The sequence below is a fragment of the Bufo gargarizans genome, chromosome 4 (genome assembly GCF_014858855.1).
Source record: "Bufo gargarizans isolate SCDJY-AF-19 chromosome 4, ASM1485885v1, whole genome shotgun sequence".
NCBI lineage: Eukaryota > Metazoa > Chordata > Amphibia > Anura > Bufonidae > Bufo > Bufo gargarizans.
In genome coordinates, this window is record NC_058083.1 from 276,341,304 (window position 1) to 276,357,789 (window position 16,486).

General features: G+C 42.8%; 1 protein-coding gene across 1 annotated transcript in view; it reads right to left on the reverse strand.

Moving 5' to 3' along the window:
- LOC122935646 (gamma-aminobutyric acid receptor subunit rho-1) overlaps positions 1–14,836 on the reverse strand; it is a 158,269-nt gene extending 143,433 nt beyond the window's left edge. The window contains exon 1 of the mRNA XM_044291442.1: positions 14,803–14,836. The gene's annotated coding sequence lies outside the window, so the exon portion shown is untranslated. The remainder of the gene's footprint in view (positions 1–14,802) is intronic.
- Positions 14,837–16,486: the final 1,650 nt, after the last annotated feature.

The following is a 16,486-nucleotide window of genomic DNA, read 5'->3' on the forward strand; positions in this document are numbered from 1 at the left end:
AGTGTAAAAAAAAAATTAGACAAAGATAAATCATTTTCAGAACTTTTCCCACCTTTAATATGACCTATAAACGTACAAACTGAAATGTTTTAGGTGGAGGGAAGAAAACAAAAAACCCTAAAATAATGTAGTTGCTTTATAATTGGGGGTGTAGCTGTGTTCAGAATTAGGCAATCACATTGAAAATCATGTTAAATAGGAGTGAGCATATACCTGCCATCATTTAAAGTGCCTCTGATTAACCCTAAATAAAGTTCAGCTGCTCTAGTTGGTGTTTCCTGAAATTTTCTTAGTTGCATCCCACAGCAAAAGCCATGGTCCACAGAGAGCTTCCAAAGCATCAGGGATCTCATTGTTAAAATGTATCAGTCAGGAGAAGGATACAAAATAATTTCCAAGGCATTAGATATACCATGTAACACAGTGAAGACAGTCATCATCAAGTGGAGAAAATATGGCACAACAGTGATATTAGCAAGAACTGGACATCCCTCCAAAATTGATTGAAAAGACAAAAAGAAAACTGGTCTGGGAGGATACCAAGAGGCCTACAGCAACATTAAAGAAGCTGCAGGAATATCTGGCAAGTACTGGCTGTGGTACATGTGGCAATAATCTCCTGTATTCTTCATATGTCTGGGCTATGGGGTAAAGTGGCAAGACGAAAACCTTTTTTTATGAATAGAAACATCCAAGCCAGGCTACAGTTTGCAAAAACACATCTGAAGTCTCCCAAAAGCATGTGGGAAAAGGTGTTATGGTCTGATGAAACCAAGGTTGAACTTTTTGGCCATAATTCCAAAAGATATGTTTGGTGCAAAAACAACACTCACTGCACATCACCAAAAGAACAACATACCCACAGTGAAGCATGGTGGTGGCTTGGGGGCTGTTTATCTTCAGCTGGAACTGGGGCCTTAGTTAAGCTAGAGGGAATTATGAACAGTTCCAAATACCAGTCAATATTGGTACAAAACCTTCAGGCTTCTGCTAGAAAGCTGAACATGAAGAGGAACTTCATCTTTCAGCATGACAACGACCCAAAGCATACATCCAAATAAACAAAGGAATGGCTTCACCAGAAGAAGATTAATGTTTTGGAATGGCCCAGCAAGAGCCCAGACCTGAATCCAATCTGAAAATCTGTGGGGTGATCTGAAGAGGGCTGTGCACAGGAGATGCCCTCGCAATCTGACAGATTTGGAGTGTTTTTGCAAAGAAGAGTGGGCAATTCTTGCCAAGTCAAAATGTGTCATGCTGATAGATTCATACCCAAAAAGACTGAGTGCTTCAACAAAGTATTAGTTTAAGGGTGTACACACTTATGCAACCATATTATTTTAATTTTATATTTTTTCTTCCCTCCATCTAAAAGATTTCAGTTGGTTTTTCAATCTCATTTTCTCAATTCAATCTAATTTTTTTTACATGACAGAAACCTGACATTTTAACAGGGGTGTGTAAACTTTTTATATCCACTGTACATCCATGACAGAATGCTAAACTATGCAAGAGATTAAAAATATCCCAAATAATGGCCAACTGGCTATCTTCCAGGAATAAATGGAGATGCCCACAGAAGGGACGATGCCACATGATGCCTCCGGCAGACTAAACTGCTTAGCCTGTGTTTTATTTTACTAAGTGCTGTATTATTAGCTGCAGAGCCCTTGTCTCTAGACAACAGAAAATCTGCTATTGTTCTCTATCCAGGAAGCCGATGAATCAGGTCATTTTGTACAGAGTAAATAATGCAGTCTTTGAACCAACTAGTATGCACAGTCAATGCAAGGTAGTAATCACATTACGGTGTTTTTCCTGTTTTGTTGCATTACAACCTGGAATTTAAGATGGATTATTATTTAGATTTTATATAATAGACTTGACAAACCCATCCAAATTGTTACAGTGGAAACAAAACATATTTCTTGTTTAAAAATAAATAAATTGAAACATTGTGAGTTCAAATGTATTCACCCCCCTTTGCTATGAAACCCCTAAATAAGGTCTGGAGCAACCAATTAACTTCCAAAATCAAACAATTAGTTGACTAAGGTCCCCCTCTGTGCAATCAAAGTGTCACATGTTCTGTTAAATGATGTGAATGAAAACACCTGCTTCGAAAGGCCCCTTAGTCTGCAACACCATTAAATCTGTTATAACTAGTGATCAGCGAAGTATTAAAAATTTCAATTCAGCTGCTTTGCTGAATTTTACCAAAAATTCTGCTTTGTGACAACTTACTTCATCATAAAGCGCATTTCTTTGTAAGTAGTGGGTGCAGTGACAGGGATCGGTGATTGAGCTGCTCCCTGTCATTGTACCCCTCAGATGCCATGTTCATAAATGATCGCTCATCTGAAATAAATAAGAAATGGAATATCTTCTAGATGGGGCAAGCCCAGGCACTCAGCATATACACAAATATAATCTATATCCAAAAATATATCTTTACTGAAATTGATAAAACAAATAAATAGATGCATGAATTGGCAAAGACAAACATAATCACGTGGAGAGTGAGCAAAACACGTCAGGACATCAAGTTATAGCATTGCAAGTAGTGGAAAAGGTGGGATGGAAAAATAAGTATAAATACAAAATCAAACCATGTGGCTCCTCCACCTAGATAAAAAAAAAAAAAAAACATGATTCACAACATATACACAATACAGATCCGGCTAGTGGCACCTCCCAGAGACCCCAACACGTGTTTCGCGTCAGCTTCCTCAGGGGGAGTATTGTGTATATGTTGTGAATCACGGTTTTTTATCTAGGTAGGGGAGCCACATGGTTTGATTTTGTATTTATTTATACTTGTTTTTCCATCCCACCTTCTCCATTACTTGCAATTCTATAACTTGATGTCCCAATGTGTTTTGTGCACTCTCCATGTGGTTGTGTTTGTTTTTGCCTATTTATGCATCTATTTATTTGTTTTATCGATTTCAATAAAGATATATTTTTGGATATACATTTGTGTATTATATTTTTGTATATGCTGAGTGCCTGGGCTTGTACCATCTTGGAGCTATTCATTTTTGACACTTGCGTTCTATTCGTGTTGTACAACCGTATTCCTGTTTTTTTTTTTTTATTGCTCATTGGTATCTCATAAATAAGAAACTGTAAAATAAAAAACTTACCTGATGCATTTGCTCGCAACGGAGATATTGTCATCGCGCTGGTTGGCATGTTGACGTCATACTTCAGTGCGCACAGGATTTCTGCCGAGATCTTCAAGCAAGACGACGGCTGGCAGCCCGTCACAAGTAAATGGATCAGGTAAGTATTATTTTTTTTGTTTTTTTACACTATTTCAGTTTATATTGATTCACTACTGTGAAGCATGAGGAAATTCGGCTTTGTGGGGAATTAAATTTATCCTGAAATTCGATTCACTCATCACTAATTATAACAAAATGGAAAAAAATATGGCACAGCTACAAATCTGTCAAAATAGGCCATCCACCAAAGCTCACAGATCGCGCAAGAAGGGCTTTCACTACAGATTGACAAAGACACCAACGATAACACTGAAGGAGCCCAAAATACTCATAGCAGGAATGGAAGCATCTGTCCATAGCATAATGAATACGTTTGCAAGGCACTGTCAAGAGCCTACGTATTTTTTACAGAAAATAACAGTTTTATAACTAAAGAGCTATACTTACTAGCAGTGGCGGATTATAATTGGGGCATTTGGGTCTGTAGCCCACGGGCCCGGCATCGCTGGGGGGCCCAACGCCGACCCAAATGCCCACAAACTACGGGGGGCACAGGAACGCATAGTTCCCTGCCCCTGGATCACCGCTATAGGCTTCAAGCCTATGCGGTAGTAAAATCCCGGCACAGGCGGTCGTGATGACGTCACCGTGCGCCTGTGCCCGGACGCAGCACACTAATGTCTGCGCGCAGAGCACCTGCCTACCATCTGTAAGTGAGCACCGACTGGAACACAGGTAAGTATTAGCTTTTACAGTGGGATGCGAAAGTTTGGGCAACCTTGTTAATCGTCATGATTTTCCTGTATAAATCGTTGGTTGTTACGATAGAAAATGTCAGTTAAATATATCATATAGGAGACACACACAGTGATATTTGAAAAGTGAAATTAAGTTTATTGGATTTACAGAAAGTGTGCTATAATTGTTTAAATAAAATTAGGCAGGTGCATAAATTTGGGCACCACAAAAAAGAAATGAAATCAATATTTAGTAGATCCTCCTTTTGCAGAAATTACAGCCTCTAAACGCTTCCTGTAGGTTCCAATGAGAGTCTTGATTCTGGTTGAAGGTATTTTGGACCATTCCTCTTTACAAAACATCTTTAGTTCATTCAGGTTTGATGGCTTCTGAGCATGGACAGCTCTCTTTAAGTCACACCACAGATTTTCAATTAAATTCAGGTCTGGGGACTGAGATGGCCATTCCAGAACGTTGTACTTGTTCCTCTGCATAAATGCCTTAGTGGATTTTGAGCAGTGTTTTGGGCCGTTGTCTTGTTGAAAGATCCAGCCTCGGCGCAGCTTCAGCTTTGTCACTGATTCCTGGACATTGGTCTCCAGAATCTGCTAAAACTGAGTGGAATCCATGCGTCCCTCAACTTTGACAAGATTCCCAGTCCCTGCACTGGCCACACAGCCCCACTGCATGATGGAACCACCACCATATTTTACTGTAGGTAGCAGGTGTTTTTCTTGGAAAGCTGTGTTCTTTTTCCTCCATGCATAACGCCCCTTGTTATGGCCAAATAACTAAATTTTAGTTTCATCAGTCCACAGCACCTTATTCCAAAATGAAGCTGGCTTGTCCAAATGTGCTTTAGCCCACCTCAAGCTGCACTTTTTGTGTTCTGGGCGGAGAAAAGGCTTCCTCTGCATCACTCTCGCATACAGCATCTCCTTGTGTAAAGTGCGCCGAATGGTTGAACGATGCACAGTGACTCCATCTGCAACAAGATGATGTTGTAGGTCTTTGGTGCTGGTCTGTGGGTTGACTCTGACTGTTCTAACCATTCGTCGCTCTGTCTATCCGAGATTTTTTTGGGTCTGCCACTTTGAGCCTTTACTTGAACTGAGCCTGTGGTCTTCCATTTCCTCAATATGTTCCTAACTGTGGAAACAGACAGCTGAAATCTCTGAGACAGCTTTCTGTATCCTTCCCCTAAACCATGATGGTGAACAATCTTTGTCTTCAGGTCATTTGAGAGTTGTTTTGAGGCCTCCATGTTGCTACTCTTCAGAGAAAATGAAAAGAGGAGGGAAACTTACAATTGACCCCCTTAAATACTCTTTCTCATAATTGGATTCACCTGTGTATGTAGGTCAGGGGTCACTGAGCTTACCAAGCCAATTTGAGTTCCAATAATTCGTTCTAAAGGTTTTGGAATCAATAAAATGATAACAGTGCCTAAATTTATGCACCTGCCTAATTTTATTTAAACAATTATAGCACACTTTCTGTAAATCCAATAAACTTAATTTCGCTTCTCAAATATCACTGTGTGTGTCTCCCATACGATATATTTAACGGACATTTTTTTATCGTAACAACCAACAATTTATACAGGAAAATCATGACTATTAACAAGGTTGCCCAAATTTTCGCATCCCACTGTAATTATTATTATTTTTTGTGTGCCAACTTTGGGGAACATTACTGGGGGGCACAGGAGAATATTACTAAAGGGACAGTGGGGGGGAAAATACTGCATACGTGGGGGCAAATTATTAGTGTGGGGGAAATGAATACTGTGGGGGCAGTGTGGGAGACAATTAATAGTGTGGGGGAAAATGACTACCGTGGGGGGAATTAATACTGTGGGGGCAGTGTGGAGAAATTGATACTGTGGGGGCAGTGTGGGGGCAAACTACTATATGGGGGTAGTGTGGGGGATATTGCTATTGGGTAGGAAGTGGAACTATAGGGGCATTTCTATAACAAAAATATATTAGTGAACATAATTTTTCAGGGACACTATACAGGCATTATTACCTGGAGCGCAATATACGGTAGGATGTTATTATTACTGGGGGCACTCTAGGGGACATTATAATTGCTGTAAACACTATAGGGACATTTAGGGGTCATTTATCAAACTGGTATAACGTAGAACTGGCTTAGTTGCCCATAGCAACCAGATTCCACTTTTAATTTTAGACAGCTCCTTTTGAAAATGAAAGGTGGAATCTGATTGGCTGCTATGGGCAACTAAGCCAGTTGTACTTTACACCAGTTTGATAAATGACCCCAATTATGAAAAATCTAACATGTCTGTGTAACAAACTCTGTAGAGATGAGATGCGGCTGAAAGAATAAGTCATGGCGTTCTGGGGCAAACGGAGAAGAAGAGGAAAGAGAAGATCTACATGACAAGAGATGTCACTGGAAGTAAGAGGTATGTGGTGCTGTATTCTATTATATTTAGAGCTGGCTCAGTACTGTGAGCTGCATCTTATCTTCTCAAAGTCTTTTTTTTAATTATAATTTACTGTATTTTCCGCTTTATAAGACACAACCCCCCCCCCCCCCCAATCCCCCCAATGTGGGGAAGATGTCAATGCATCTTATAAAGCGAACGTGCCCAGAAATATGGCCGTCACATTGCAGGCTGTATCTAGAGACGCACCTCCAGTAATAATAATGTGAGGTGGCGCCCTCTAGTAGGAAGTGTGGGCCGGGCGGCAGTCATTGAAGCTAAATGCCGCCAGCACGCATGTTTAATAGGATGTGTGAGCGCTCAGTCTGCTGTTGCTTAGCAGCACTGATGCTGCGCTGTCCCCTGAACCACACCTCCCTCCCCTACTGTGACGCGCTCTGGCTCTGCTGCCCTGTATGTTGAGCTGATTAGTGGTGAGCACGGCGGGAACTGCTGCTGTGCCGCCTCCACCAATCAGTTTAGTCAGTTGCCCAACCGCTCGCCACTACCAACTGCTCGTCACTACTGAACCTCCGGCACCCCGGGTCAGCACTGCTTTCCCCTGGGACTACTGGGCTGTCTCTACCCGAGACTTGGTGAGTGACAGCCTGGATATAAAGAAGGGGAGCTCAAGGGCCGACATGTATAAATATGTATTACATATGGCTATAACCTCTCCTCATCTATAGGAATACACCCATGTATTGCAGTACATGGGTGCACTCTTTAGGATGAGGGCTGTTATAGTCACATTTAATATAAACACTGTCCAGGAGCTGTACTATTATTGGCCTAAGTGTTTGCACATGGTACAATCCCTGGACAGTGTTAATATTAAATGTGACTATAACCCCCCTCATTCATAGGAATACACCCATATGCAGCTGTCATTTGATAGCACTGTGCTTGGTATTGCAGCTCAGCCCCAATCACTCAGATGGAACGGAGCTGCACCTAGACCATGTAACGATGAATGTGATGTCATATGGTGGAGGAATAGACTGTGGCGCTCACGACGCACCACATCCTTTTCATATAGAAAAAAAAACTAAACTAAAATGGAGGGAGGGGCCAGAGTTGGGTAGACAGCCCTGGGGCCATCATGCACTTAATCCGCCTCTGCTTATCTGACTGCTGATCACGATGATAGGTTTCCCTCATGATATATTGGGTGAACCATAATAAAATGTGCCTTTAACCCATTCATGACCCTGGGATTCTCTGTTTTTACGTTTTCATTTTTTACTCCATGCCTTCCTGGAGCCATAACTACTTTATTTTTCCATTCACATAGCAGCATGGGGGCTTTTTTTTTGCGGAACAAGTTGTACTTTCTAATGGCACCATATAGTATTAAATAAAAGGTAGTGGCAAGATGGAAAAAGATTCCAAATGGGGAGGAATAGGAAAAAAAACGCAGTCGCGCCATAGTTTAATGGGTATCGTTTTTATGTTCTTCCCTGTGTGGAAAAACCTGGGGTAAGATCTGTTACCTTCATTCTCTGGGTCACTACAATTAAGGCTTTTGCACACAAATGTATTTTTTGTCCGCATACGTCGGCATTTTTTGCAGGTTGGATAAAGACCCATTCACTTTTATCACACCATGTGCTGTCTGCATCTGTATGTCCATTCCATGACATACGCAAACATATAGAACATGTCCTATTCTTGTCCGCATTATGAACAAGGATAGGCCTATTCTATTATGGGCCAGTCATTCTGTTCCGCAAAATGTGGAACGCACATGGCTGGTATCCAATGAAATTTGTGGACCGCAATAATAGCTATGACTGTGTGCATGAGCCCTTACAGCAATATCACATTTGTATAGTTTTTATTTTTATATAAATATCAAAACACAAGAAAAAAGCTGATTTTTGTTTTGCATTGCCATATTCTGACCCCTATAACTTCTATGGAGCTGCGTCGGGGCTCATTTTTTTTATTACATTTTATTCAATTTTTGGGGGAGGAAAAGCAAAGAAAAAAAACGGCAAATTGTCTATTTTAATTTTTCTCTCCAATACGGGATAAATAAATTTATATTTATATTTGGGATGTGGCGATACTGGTGATCTTCATTTTTATTGTTTATATATTTTTATTTTTATTATGGGGAAAAGGAGGTGATTTGAATTTTTATATTTTTTATATTTTATATTTTCATTTTTTCCTCCCCACATTCCAGTAGTCATAATTTTTTTTACATTCATATAGCAATATGAGGCAGCTCTCCAGATGGCGACCAAAATGATCAGAATTTACAGATAATCTTGTCACCATCTGAGTGGACCACCCCCGCACCACAGCTGAATACTGCGGCGGGACATGGGAGCACATAGCTCCTTGCCCTGACACCAATAACCACTGTAGACTTTAGGCCTAGTAGACCTGAGGCCTATTTCGTAGTAGAATCCTGGCACAGGCAGTCGTGATGACGTAATCGTTCTCCTGTGCCGGGACGCAGTGAAGCAACATGTATGTGCCCGCCTCACCATCCCTGCCCGTACCATCTGCGATTGAGCGCCAGGACACAGGAATTAGACACAGAATTAGCTTTTAGTATTTTTTTTTTTTTTTTGCATGTGTGCCAACTGAGGGACAGTGGGGGAAATTATTACATGGAGGAGTGTAAGGGCAAACTACTACATGGGGCAGAGTTGGGGGAAATTACTACATCAGATTCCACCTTTAATTTTTGACAGCTCCGTTAGAAAAGGTGAAATCTCATTTGTAGCTATTAGCAACTAAGCCAGTTCTACCTTACACCAGTTTGATAAATGACCCCAATTATGTCTACTGGGGTCACTATTATTTCAGCAGTATAGTACTTGGGGCATTGGGGAGCACATTGGGCACAGTAATGGGAGTGGCAGCCGGATGACATTGTCGGGACACCAGGATGCAGAGGTTGATAGAAAAATTTTGAAATCCAATGTGTCTGTGTAACAAACACTGTAGAGACGAGATGCGGCTGAAAGAATTATTCATGGCAGTCGGGGTCAAACAGAGGAGAAGAGGAAAGAGAACATCTGACCAGAAATGTCACTGGATGTAAAGGGTGTGTAGGCTGTATTCTGCTATATATATTATAAATATATGTATTTTAAATTTGGTGACTAAAAATTTAATTTAGCTCCTACATTTTTCAGTTTAGGCGCCAATGGCTCCTGGGTATTTTTTTTAGTCTGGAGCGCTGTGAGGGCTTCATTTTTTGCAGGATAAGTAGTATTTTTAATGGCACCATTTAATTTACCATGTCTTGTATAGGAAAACAATTGAAAAAACTCCACAATTCTGACAAGCTTTTTTGGGTTTTGATATAATGGAGTTCACTGTGCGCTGAGGGACGAACTGTAGATTTTATTGGTACCATTTTTCGGGTAGTTACGTCTTTATTTATTATTCAATTTCTTGGAGGAATACGCTGCACCATGCAGGAAATTTTTATTTTATTTTAATAGTCCAGACATTTTTTGATGTGGTGATACCTGTTATGTTTCTTTTTTTATGGATTCTTTTTTTTTATATATAAAAAATTGGGAAGGGGGGGTGTTTTCAATTTTTTATATTTGTATTTTTTTTTTTAACCTTTTTATATTTTTTACATACTGTAATAACTTTTATTCACCCCTAGGGGGCTAAAACCTGGGATCTTTTGATTGTTTGTCCCATAAACGATAATAGAAAATAATTATGGTGTATGAGCGTGCCCTGGAAGATTGTTCGCCAGGCCGCAGCAATCAGGGCCGTCTTTAACACGGTACTGATAAAGCGATTCCATTATGGAAGCATTTAAAGGGATTCTGTCACCAGTTTTTGACCCCCACATTCAAAAATATGGTTATGTGCATGAAGCTTTTGGATTCCTAATGTGGTCTGAATCAGGTCATCGGGAGGTTGAGCGAAGTGCCGGCGCATGCGCACTTCGCTCAATGAAGCCGAACGGAAAAGTCCGCACGGGCGCATCAGACACAGGCCTGTGCGCACGCGCGGGATGTTAGCGAAGAAGGAGGGGGGAGTGAGGGCGAGCCGGAGGAGTAGCAAAGGATTCTGAGGCGGCGCTGATGACAGCAAAGGAGGAGCTGGGCACGAACGGCGGCGGGTGCGGGCGGCATCTGGAAGACATGAGCATCCCCCTGGGCACCTTAGTGAGATGAATGACAGGTTAGATAAAACGTTTTTTTCACTAAATGAGCCTACAGATTTAGCTTATAAGACCACATTAGGAATCACAAGAGCTCCATGCACATAACCATATTTTTGAATGTGGGGTCAAAAACTGGTGACAGAATCCCTTTAATTAGTACCGGAGGGCCAGGAAGTGGTGAAGGATCTGTAATCACCGCTTCCTGGTCCTCAACTTGGCTGTCGGCTGTGCAAGGCTGAGCACAGCGTGAGGGCACACTGTGACCTCATACTGCGTGCCACGCCCGTGATACACAGCCGACAGCAGACAGTCGCGATGGTGAGGAGTGGTGGCATCCAGGAGCAGGAGAGGTAAGTGTTTTTTTTTGTATTCGCGCTGATGGCTGGGGGCTGATTGCTGTCTGACGTGGGGGATGATGGCTGGCTGACGTGGGGGATGATGGCTGGCTGACGTGGGGGATGATGGCTGGCTGACGTGGGGGATGATGGCTGGCTGATGTCATGGGGGATGATGGCTGGCTGACATGGGGGGGATGATGGCTGGCTGACATGGGGGGGGATGATGGCTGGCTGACATGGGGGGGATGATGGCTGGCTGACATGGGGGGGATGATGGCTGGCTGACATGGGGGGGATGATGGCTGGCTGACATGGGGGGATGATGGCTGGCTGACATGGGGGGATGATGGCTGGCTGACATGGGGGGATGATGGCTGGCTGACATGGGGGGATGATGGCTGGCTGACATGGGGGGATGATGGCTGGCTGACATGGGGGGATGATGGCTGGCTGACATGGGGGGATGATGGCTGGCTGAAATGGGGGGGATGATGGCTGGCTGACATGGGGGCTTATGGCTGACATGAGGGCTTATGGCTGACATGAGGGCTTATGGCTGACATAAGGGCTGATAGATGGCTGAAGGTTGGGGGGTTGATCTGAGGCATTGGGGGCTGATGGCTGGCTGACATGGGGGCTGATGGCTGGCTGATGTGGGGGGCTGATGGCTGGCTGATGTGGGGGGCTGATGGCTGGCTGATGTGGGGGATGAAGGCTGGCTGACGTGGGGGGATGATGGCTGGCTGACATGGGGGGATGATGGCTGGCTGACATGGGGGGATGATGGCTGGCTGACATGGGGGGATGATGGCTGGCTGACATGGGGGGATGATGGCTGGCTGACATGGGGGGATGATGGCTGACATGAGGGCTTATGGCTGACATGAGGGCTTATGGCTGACATAAGGGCTGATAGATGGCTGAAGGTTGGGGGGTTGATCTGAGGCATTGGGGGCTGATGGCTGGCTGACATGGGGGCTGATGGCTGGCTGATGTGGGGGGCTGATGGCTGGCTGATGTGGGGGGCTGATGGCTGGCTGATGTGGGGGGCTGATGGCTGGCTGATGTGGGGGATGAAGGCTGGCCGACGTGGGGGCTGATAGCTGGCCGACATGGGGGCTGATGGCTGGCCGACATGGGGGCTGATGGCTGGCCGACATGGGGGCTGATGGCTGGCCGACATGGGGGCTGATGGCTGGCCGACATGGGGGCTGATGGCTGGCCGACATGGGGGCTGATGGCTGGCCGACATGGGGGCTGATGGCTGGCCGACATGGGGGCTGATGGCTGGCCGACATGGGGGCTGATGGCTGGCCGACATGGGGGCTGATGGCTGGCCGACATGGGGGATGATGGCTGGCCGACATGGGGGATGATGGCTGGCCGACATGGGGGATGATGGCTGGCCGACATGGGGGATGATGGCTGGCCGACATGGGGGATGATGGCTGACATGGGGGCTGATAGATGGTTGAATGTTGGGGGGTTGATCTGAGGCATTGGGGGTCTGATCTGAGGTCTGATTAACATTGGGGGTCTGATTGCTGGTCTTACCTGAGATGTAATTGAAAAAATGTTTTTTCTTATTGTTCTCCTCTAAAACCTAGGTGCGTCTTATGGGCCGGTGAGTCTTATAGGGTGAGAAATACGGTACAGTGCACCAGAGACCAGTGCAGCAGAGACCCTAGTCAGTTTACTAAGTCGTTATATAGTGTTATATATTTTAATATGCACCTTGTGTTTTGTTATGCGCGTGAATCAGTCAGCACCGACCAGAACCCTCTAAGCCCCGCCCCAGAGCACCCCACCCCACCCGATCCCTGGGAGAATTGTCTTGCATGAAACTGGTCCTTGGTGCAAAAAAGGTTGGGGTCCACTGGTGTATGGGATTCTGATACTGTACCTGCTGAGCTGTGCCTCAGCATTACAGGCAGTTTACTATGACAGGCCTGGGAACCTTCAGCGGGCCACAGGCTGTCATGGTAACCAATAGGAGCACCACTATTTCACTGCCTTCCCTCTGCCTAACTCCATAGATGCCACTATTGGTATTGAATGCAGCATCTAAGGGGTTAAATAACCAGGTTCAGCATCATTGCCATTTCCAGTCATTGCAACGGGGTGCCAGCTGTAATATACAGCCAGCACCCGCCATGTATGGAGTGGGCTCAGAGAAGTAGCACGCTCCATACATTCTCTTGTAGCTAAAGGGGTTAATTCCCCTTAGGGGATTTTTAAATAGGTATTGTTAAATCGCTTGTCCAAAAGACTGCAATTAATTAAATCAGCTTACTGGAGATTCGCTATGTTCCTATGGAGCCCTGGAACCTGCAGGCCTCCAAAGGAACTACTACTGTGATAGCCTCAGATCCTTCAAAGGGACCAAGACTATCATAAGGAACAAACTGCTCCCCCGATCGCCACACAGGGTAACTGTTTTGGGCCCTGGTAACAAACCGATGGTCACAATATGATGATAGCCACCCCAGATGCCGTGGTCACAATATGATCAGCAAATATTTGCCCCAGGTGTCAGCTGTGGGAAACAGCTGACATTTGGAGGCTATGACTCCTGCATCACCATGGAGCAGGCACCATCTTTAATAAACAATCTTGTTCTATAGATGTACAATGGAGGTCAGGAAGAGATTAAATTTATATGTCTGAAGCAGTTCTAGAAAAGCTGAAGCACACAGATTCTATGAAAAATGGATCATTGTACCACATGTATCACATTGAAGGTAGCATACAGTAAGTTTTTTTTGCAATATAGTGTGTGTGATGCACAGTCTAACATTATAAAAGTATACACATCAGTTGTTTTCCTTTGAACATTTTTGGGGATGTTTGAAAACAAATCAGCCGAAAAACTGTAACATAGGTTACAAAGGCAAATGCACAGTCTTGATACAATTGATGCCTCTAGGTATAAAATGCCCCAAAAATACCACAAAGAGAAACATATTGCAAAACCATTGTGGGTTAAAAAAAAATGAACTCCAAAACACAATTATAACTCCACTAAAAACACAAAGAAAAGGCCTCATGCACACAACAGTTGTTTTTTGCGTCTTCAAATTGTGCGTCAGCCAAAAAAAAACGGATGCGGCATCTGTTTTTTTTGGGGGGGAGGATCCGTTTTTTTCCACACCCTTGTAATAAATGCATATCCTTGTCCTCAAATGTGAAAAAAGTAAGACATGCACAATTTTCTTTGCTGAAGGGAAACACGGACAACGGAATGCTGAACACAAACGGATGAACTATCAGCATTTTTTTGCTGACCCATTAAAATGAATGGGTCCCCATCCTATCCGCCCAAAAAATGGAACGGAGACCGAAAAAAACTTGTATTGTCCACATTTATACAGTTTTGTATGTTAAAAAACACATTAACAGTGTTTGCACATGCAAAATGCTTGCGAAAAACACGATTGTGAAACTTTGTAACATTTAACTTCTGCCAAAAGTAACTTTCCACCAATATCATAAACTACCCCATATAATTATTATACCATATCAGTGTACATTCTATAGAAGTATAAATTCCCTCCTACTTTCTAAGTGATAACCATACCTTTTGTTTCAATATAATACATCTACATAACACAGGGATTTCATCATTGCATACTATATAATATGGTATTACAATAGTTTGGGTTCCATATCACTTGCATAGATTGCTATGGTTATAACTCCATAGATATACATGTGGTTTTCATATTGGTTTAGTAGAATTTGCCTTTCATTTTTAGATTAATACAATCCTTACTAGTACATTATCCACAGACGTTAAGCATGTGAGGTAAATTCACAAGATATTACTATCTAGAATCCTTTTGTTATATCACCTAACAAATAGATATAAATTATAACAAAGAATTTGCATACCTGCCTTGCTTGTGCGTCTCTTCTTCTACCTCCCTTCTGTGCCTTTGTGGTCTACTATAAAGAAAAAAACAGCAAAAAATGTAATAATTACATGGGATAGATCTCAATGGGGACATTTTGTCATCAATATATACAAGCATTCTTCTTGAATCTATTTCCATGCCAAAATCCAGAGAATTTTGCATTTTACTTGAAGAGCCATTAATAAAGCCTATAAAGAAAAAGTCCTGCAGAGGACTGTGCCGAGGTCAATGTATAGGGAGCGAGAGATGATGAGCAGTGTTAGACATAAATTTTCAATGGTGGATCCTGTGTTATCTATATATAGATGATACAGTGGTGCTTGAAAGTTTGTGAAACCTTTATAATTTTCTATATTTCTGCATAAATGTGACCCAAAACCACACAAGATTTTAAGACAGGTCCTAACCATGATACTACTACCACTATGTTTCACAGGTGATATGAGGTTTGTATAATGGAATACGGTGCAGGTGATCTTTAGCAAACTGCAAAATGGCAGCCAAATTCTTCTTGAAAGGCCGAAGCTTTCTCCTTGCAATCACCTGCACTGCATTGTTCTTCCATGTCCTCCGGATGGTGGGCTCATGAACATTAACATTGGATAATGTGAGAAAGGCCTTTAGTTTCTTAGAGGTTACTTTGGTTTCATTTTTGACCTCTTGATTACACTCCTTGATCTCGGTGTGATCTTTGCTGTTGATGACCACTCCTAGTGAGAGGGTAATAATGACATTTCCTCGATTTATACATAATCTGTTTGAATGTGGATTGGTGGACTCTAAACTCTTCAAAGATAGTGTTGTGATATTACACATAAATTAGGCTGACCACTGATATCTGATCATCCTTTTGATTGAAAACAAAAAAAAACACTGCCTCTAATTTCACCTTCAAATTATCTGCTAATCCTAAAGGTTCACATATCTTGCCACCCTCAGACATGTGATATTGGATCATTTCCTCAATAAATAAAATGACCATGTCTAATATTTTAACTCATTTGTTTGACTGGGTTATCTTTATCTACTTTGAGGACTTGTGAAGTCCTAAAGAATGTTCGAATCTGATGTTTTTTATGTCAAATTTATGCAGAAATATATACAGTTCTGAAGGGTTAATAAACATTCAAGTACCACTGTACAGTACCTTTTACTGTAATCCTGCCTCTGATGATGAGATGACTGTGCAGTGGCCCCAACGTTATGCTGGGTCCCAGATACACCATCAAGCTGTCACCAGGTGTTGCTGCTCTCCGTTGGGGATTGTAAGGTGTGGTGCACCTCAATGGAAAATAAGTCCAGAGAGTCAGGGTCTGCAGTAAACCTTTGTGCTTCTTTACTGGAAGAACTCAAGTGCAAAACAATACAGGTAATGCACTGAGCTGGCTTCTCCCCCTCTGGTAGAAGAAGGTTCTGTGCTGAGCAAAGGCCTGAGCTACCTGTCCCTCTCTCTTAAAAGGCTGGTACACTGGTCAAAGGACTGGTGACCCAGAGTCTGTGGCAGAGTATGCCCATCTAAGCATCTCCGCATGGTTTCTTGTACAGACTGGCAGTGTCTCTGCTACGAAACACTGGTGCATAGTTGCAGGCAACTTTGGGTTCTGACTGCTCTCCTTTTATACAGTTTCTGAACTAGAACCTTCAGTTAAAGAAAAAAAACT